The sequence below is a fragment of the Nomascus leucogenys genome, chromosome 5, assembly GCF_006542625.1.
Source record: "Nomascus leucogenys isolate Asia chromosome 5, Asia_NLE_v1, whole genome shotgun sequence".
NCBI classification, from domain to species: Eukaryota; Metazoa; Chordata; class Mammalia; order Primates; family Hylobatidae; genus Nomascus; species Nomascus leucogenys.
Window position 1 is genome coordinate 33,345,140 of NC_044385.1, and position 6,639 is coordinate 33,351,778.

The window sequence follows — 6,639 nt, forward strand, 5'->3', positions numbered from 1 at the left end:
AAGAAAAACTATGCCCGGCTCTCTGCATTCAGGCTTACTCTACTTCGCCCACATCCATCCAGTCACACATATGCAAAAGGCCCCTAGTCATTGCAGTTCCTTGGAACTGTGACAACCTCAGAGTTACTCAAGCCCAGTGTTAATCTTAGGAGAGAAGAAAATTAAAAGACTCTGTGGAGTGGAAATCCATTAGTATAATTTCCAGACTCAGTCTGGGAGAATGACTACTAGAAGCAGCATAGTGTAGCAATGTGATGGGACCTGAACCCAGTCTGCCTCAAAATCCTGTCATGAAATCTTGGCTCTATTTCCTGTCCATGGATCCATGGGTAAGATGTTTAACTTTTCTATGCCTTTGTTTCCTTATTATAGGTAGAGAATAATAGTACTTCCCCCGCCAGGGTTGTTCTGAGGATTAAAAGAGTTAATGAATGTACAGCTCTTAGAGCTGTGCTCAGCAGACAGCAAGAACTCATTAAATGTCAGCCATGGCTACTTCTGGATAATCTACGAGCAGGCCCTGACCTTAGAAGGGGCCCACACTTGGTTTAATGCCCTGCTTTTGCCATCTTAAAATTCTTAGTATTAATAATTTGTAAACAAAAAAAATCCCACATTTCCATTTTGCACTGGACCCCACACATTATATAGCCGGTTCTGTCTACAAGGTTGTCGTAGGTAAAAATCTCAAGTCTATATAGTATTGAAACTAAAATGACCAACCTGAGCATTATCTTATGGAGAAAGACTAGATTTTTCTCTAAACAAAATGTGGGCTAAGGTAAATATTCTATGCACGTTTGCAGGGCACCAGTGATTACTTGTTTATAGCCATATAATTTAGTGATAATAATATTGTACATTTTCATTTGTGCTTCAAAAGTTTAGCATTACCTGGACATCTGTACTTGTCAACATTGAAATGAACAGTAGTCAGTCTTAAACTTAAAAAAAAATTCTATTATGATTCTAAATTTCCTGTATTAGTTTCTAGATTTTTAAAATATAGATTTGTCATTTTTTCTCCTAAAGATGGAGACAATATAATATTAGTTTTCTGCATTCCCTAAAGTTCCCACCATAGTCCTTGGCAACTAGTCATTACTTAGTAAATCATTTTGAAGATGACCAATAAGATGATCATATGTCATTGATCTCATGAGTGATGGTGGATATATCTGGGTAATAATGAAATTAATAAACAATTAGCCCCTTCCCGAAGTACACATTTTGATTATTTTCAGTTCATGGGCTTTGATTAAAATTTAAAAACTAGGTTATGTGGGAGACTCTACTGCTTATTTTGTGGGAATTGCTAGCAACCATTCCAAAATGAGCAAAGGATTTTTTCTCAATAATATCCCACTATAGGCCTTTATGGAATTCCAGAATATTAGAACTACATAGGACCTTAGAAATCATTTTCTCAGTGCCTGATTTTGCAGATGAGGAGACTGATACCCACAAAGGTTGTGATTTCTGAAAGTCTCGAAGTTCATTGGTGCTTGGCAAGGGGTTCACCAACTTCCTAGGTTGTTAAACAGGGGATGATCCATGTGGAGGGGCAGTCTGGGGCATAGATGAGTCACTCCAACCTGGGCAACCCATCAATAATGAGCTGGCCACCATTGGCTGGCATTAACCACCTTGTAGGATTGCAAAAAGAAAACCTCAGTCACAACTCAACTTCCCTCTAGCACCGGGTTCTTCCTGCGTCAGTGGCTTGAGATTTCTTAAGCTAATATTTTCTCCCTCCCTGTTCCCTCCCTCTTCCTTTATATCCCACTTTCTCTGGAAAAACTGCACTGCAAGTATGCCTTTAAATCTTTCTGTATCCAGGTTTAGACAAGCAGCTTTTGCACATAAAGTTTGAGTATTGGCAGTCTTTGTTTCTAGTGCTGTGGAAAGTAAGTCCTGTCTAGCTGTGAGGAGGGGACCCTGGGGGTATTCCTGAAAGCATTTGGTGCATCCAAGAGCAAGGTGGGGTAGACGTGAAGCATATTAATTGATGCTTCAGAGCCTTAACTATAAGTCAGGGGTCTTGCTTCCCCAGATGCCCTGTAACTCCTTTTGAAATTGGTTCCATTTATCTTTTTGCTTGCTCTCTTACTTGGAGAGACATCCCTCCCTCTCTCCCACTCTTTCTTCTCTGGCCTAGCACTGCCAGGGAGGGGGCAGAAGCCTGCTGGGAGCAATGCCCTTGTGCCTTGTCAGCTATCCCTGTGTGAGAAGCAGCAGCCTCTAGGCAGCCTGTTGGTCCCACTGCCAGGATTGCAGGAGGCGGGCATCAATGCATGTATTAGTTCATTTTCATACTGCTGATAGAAACATACTAAACACTGGGTAATTTATACAGGAAAAAGGGGTTTAATGGACTTACAGTTCCATGTGGCTGGGGAGGCCTCACAATCATGGCAGAAGGCAAGAAAGAGAAAGTCATGTCTTATATGGATGGCAGCAGACAAAGAGAGAGCTTGTGCAGGGAAACTCCCCCTTATAGGACCATCAGATCTCGTGAGACTTATTCACTATCAGGAGAACAGCATGAGACAAGACCTGCCCCCACGATTCAATTACCTCCAACCAGGTCCCTCCCACAACATGTGGGAATTCAAGATGAGATTTGGGTGGGGACATAGCCAAACCATAGCAATGCATGACCCTGAGCGTTCCTTGTCCTTAGCAGTGCAGGCGATGCGATTTTTTTCAGAATGACTTTTTCTTTAGGTGCTACCTGTCAGGTGAGGGGGTTGAGAACCAGGGGCACCAGGACTCCTCTTTACCAGATGGAGCTAAGCTAACAAGGGAGGGTGAGGGAGAGGAAATTGCTACATGGATTCTGGCTGTTCACTTGAAGATGTGAGGCAAACGTGTCCTTTAACTGGGCTGGGAAACATGGCCAGCTCTGAGTGACACGGAGCACCCTTAGAGGGTAAATGAGGGAAAACGGCCCTATTGTGTCACTGTCTTGGTCATACTTTGGGTGGAAGCACATCACCTTGGTGGATATGGGGACCTAGGGTCTTTCTCCCTGTAACATAGGAGGCCCTTAATGTTCATTGCCCTTGTCTTTATGGGATTTTCAGAGCTTTGAGCAATCTGGCAGCGGGGACAGTAGGAGACTGGGACTTTCTATGGATAGCATCGCTAGAGACCTTATCCTAAACTGAAAACCTCAGAAATATTTGGTCTGTTCTCTTACTGCCTGTGTAAACTTTGGAAAGTTACTTAGTCCCTTTTGTGCCTCAGTTTCCTCACCTGATTGTGGAGATCAAATCTGCACCTGCTTTATAGGATTATTAAGCCATCCTAATGAGATCATATATGTAAAAATTTAGAATAGTGCTTGCTTCAATGCAAGATCTTATTGAAAGTTTGCTATTATTTTTATCATTATTGGTGTGATGTGGTGTGTGTGTGTGTGTGTGTGTGTGTGTGTGGCTGTGATAGCCAACACCAATGATGTCATGGTCACTGCATGAAGAATATGAAGAATAAAAACTTGAATGTTTTGGCTGGAGAAAGTGGAAATGGCGAAGTGACCTCCCTGGGATCCTCCATTCTGTTGGGAAGAGGAGGTAGTGGTTATCATATATAAGGAAGTATTCTAAAAACTACAAACTCACATTGCAGTACAATCCTAATCCCACATCATTATTAGACTGCTGGCTCAAAGTTCTTCTGGCTCAAGGTTTTCAAGCATCAAGTCTGTATTGAGCTCTCACAGGATACAGAGCTGGGGGCCTGGCACACTCATTCATCAATTCATTCATTCACTTAAACACTTGCTGAGCATCTGTCATGTGCCAGGCACCAGGAAAGGGCACTGACGGAGACAACAATATTTGCCCTCACAGAACTTAGGCTCTAGTTGGTAGGTAGATAATAAACATATAAACAAGTCATTCTATCATATACTATCATGTGATCAGCATATTAAAGAAGGCAGGATGAAGGGATAAGTATTACTGATAATGGGATGGTCTATGAAAGCTTTTCCAGAGGAGGTGATACTGAACACCCTTGAATGAGTGGAGTGAGAGTGTCAGAGGCAGAGGAAGTAGGAAGTAGCAAGGCTTTGATTTATAGCTGAGTGAAGCAGGCAAAGGAGATGAAGATTAGAGACATGGGCAGGGCCTGGGAAATAGGCAGAGTAAGGAGTTTAGATTTTATTCTGAGCATTATTGGAAGACATTGGAGTATTTGGGCTGGACAGAATGGCACAACGTGATGTATGCTTCAGAGCGATCACTCTGACTGCTGTAAAGATAGTAGATTATAGAAGGTCCGAGGGTAGAGGCAGAAGCAGAAACCAGTTAGGATGTCATTACACTAATCTAGGAAACAACCCCAGGAAACTTGGCCTAGGATGATAAGAGCAAAGACGTGAGAAGTGAGGTGAGAGCTAAAAGAACTCACTTCTGTAACATGTGGGGGAAAGAGAAGAAGCCAGGATGACTATTAGGTTCTTGATCTGAGCAACCAGAGGAGTGGGGTTGTCCTTAACTGAAATGGGGGAGATTGGGAGAGGAACAAACTTGGCAGGGAAGTCTAAAGTCTTACTCTGAACTGCTTTGGTTGATCTGGACATACCAATTAGACGTCTGAGTGGAGGTGTCTAAGTAGGCAGCTGGGTAAGAGTCTAAAGTTCAGAGAGAGGTCAGGGGATAGAGATAAAGATTTGGGAGTTATCCTATATAGCATTAGGTAGGACCATTGCACTTGTCTTTTTTTTTTTTTACAGGTGAAAAAGATTGATCATCAGATGTTTCTTATGTATCAACCTGACATTTAAATCTATGAAGGAGAGAGATAACAAAGGCAGGTGGAATAGATAGAGAAGAGGTTCAAGGTCTGAGCTCTACATTACTCAAACTGTTAGAGATTGGGAAGAAGAGGAAGACCTGGCAAAAGAATGTCCTGGGATGTAGAAAGAAAACCAGAAGCTTGTGGTCTCTGGAAACCAAATGAAGAAAGGGACAGAAGGACAGACGAAGTGTAGTGTGTCAAAGGCTCCCGAGCAATCAGAGGAGAGCACAAAGGGGCTCACAAGACTTTGGTATCTGGATCACCCAGTGACACTTCCTGATCATGAGAAACTGTCAGACCAACAGGGGCACTTCTGAAACCAGCAGTTCTTCAGTGCCCAAATGCAACCTTGATGGTTTGATTTTGGAGGATGGCAATTCATTAACAGCACTCCCCATTGATAAATATGAAAACCAGTAAAACCCCCCACCCAAGGCAACCTCTCCCAGCTCCTCGCTTTGAGTAAAGTGAGTAACCTCCATTTCTGCCAACTGCTGTCTTGTCTGAAGCCACATTTCCCTAGCAATGTCACATATGCATTTCTTGATCCTGGTCATTTCTCCTCTTGGGAGATGAATCATAAAGAAAATGAGATCTGTGTGCCCTGGTGACTATGGATGCAAGAGTCTGCTGCCCTGGAGGGAACAGTGGGAAAAGTAGATGGCGAAGGCGGGTGGGAGGAATCAGTGGAGAAGGCGTCTTTGCAGGGGATCAAGGTGACAGAGTGATTAGTTACGTTGTTTTGACATGTGAGAACAGGGGGTTATAAAAATGGATACAGCAAGAGGGAGAGAAAGTAAGGACTAAAACATGAAGCCAGTCGTGAATGTTTTTACATAAAAAGTAGCAGATTTATGGCAAATATGTGATGTTTCCACATTTTCTGCCCCCAGTTAGCAGGGGCACCGCAAAGAGCGTTACTGTGGAGCTGAGCTTTGGGTAAAAGATTAACAGCCAGTCCTTTCTCTCCAGTGTCTGCTTCCTTCTGGGCTTGCCCTGGGGGAAAAGGAGGGCTGGCATGGATGTGCCTGCAGCCCTCACCCTGAATGTTCTTCCATGCCTCTCTGTTCATTCATTGCTTAGTCATTCCTCAGGCATGGATTGAGCCCACTGTGTGCCCAGCACCGAACTGGCATAGGATGGACATAGAGATGGAAAAGGCACAGGGAGCAGGTGACAGAGACAAATCAAGGTCATGGAGAATAGCAGAGTAAGACAGAAGATGAAGGCAGGAGACGGTGTTCTAGAGAAAGCGAGAGCAGGACTGACCCGTGTCTGCCTCACCTATTACTGCTGTAGCCTCTTCTCCTTGGAGCATCCCTCCTGCTCTTGCATCACCTTAGGAACTTGGATGAGAGAGGAGAGTTACGGCCTGGATATGTTGTAGTAGGAGGGGACAAACACGTTTGGAGACAGAAATGCTTGGGGAGCGGGTGTTTTGGGGGGATGAGACTTTCCAGGTCTCTCAATTCACACTATGTAGGTAGTTCACTGCACAGCTTAAATAGGAGACAACTCTCCGGAGTGGCTGGCTCTCATCCAAAAAATGTGTTTTGGGCCTCAGATTTCCAAAGGAAGGGCTGAAGCGTGACTCGCCTGACGTCAAGTACTGAAGTCCACCTGCCCCTGCCCTATCAGGTGTGGAAATGCTGGGGTTCCTCTCTCAGAACCTACTTCCTGAGATGTCAAAATATACCCAAGAGTATTTCTGGGCCTTCTCCAATCCAAAACTGTTTAGTCTGTGTGTGTGTGTGCCTACTTGGCCTCACTAAAAGACGGAGTTGGCCTGGGTGAAATGCAGATTTCTAGAGGCTCTCTGACAAAGCTCAG

At 43.9% G+C, this 6,639-nt stretch overlaps 1 long non-coding RNA gene across 1 annotated transcript in view; it reads left to right on the forward strand.

Annotated features, from left to right (window-relative positions):
- Positions 1-5,276, forward strand: part of LOC105739749 — a 180,986-nt gene extending 175,710 nt beyond the window's left edge. Inside the window, exon 6 of the long non-coding RNA XR_001115706.2 lies at positions 4,745-5,276. This is a non-coding gene — a long non-coding RNA (uncharacterized LOC105739749). The remainder of the gene's footprint in view (positions 1-4,744) is intronic.
- Positions 5,277-6,639: the final 1,363 nt, after the last annotated feature.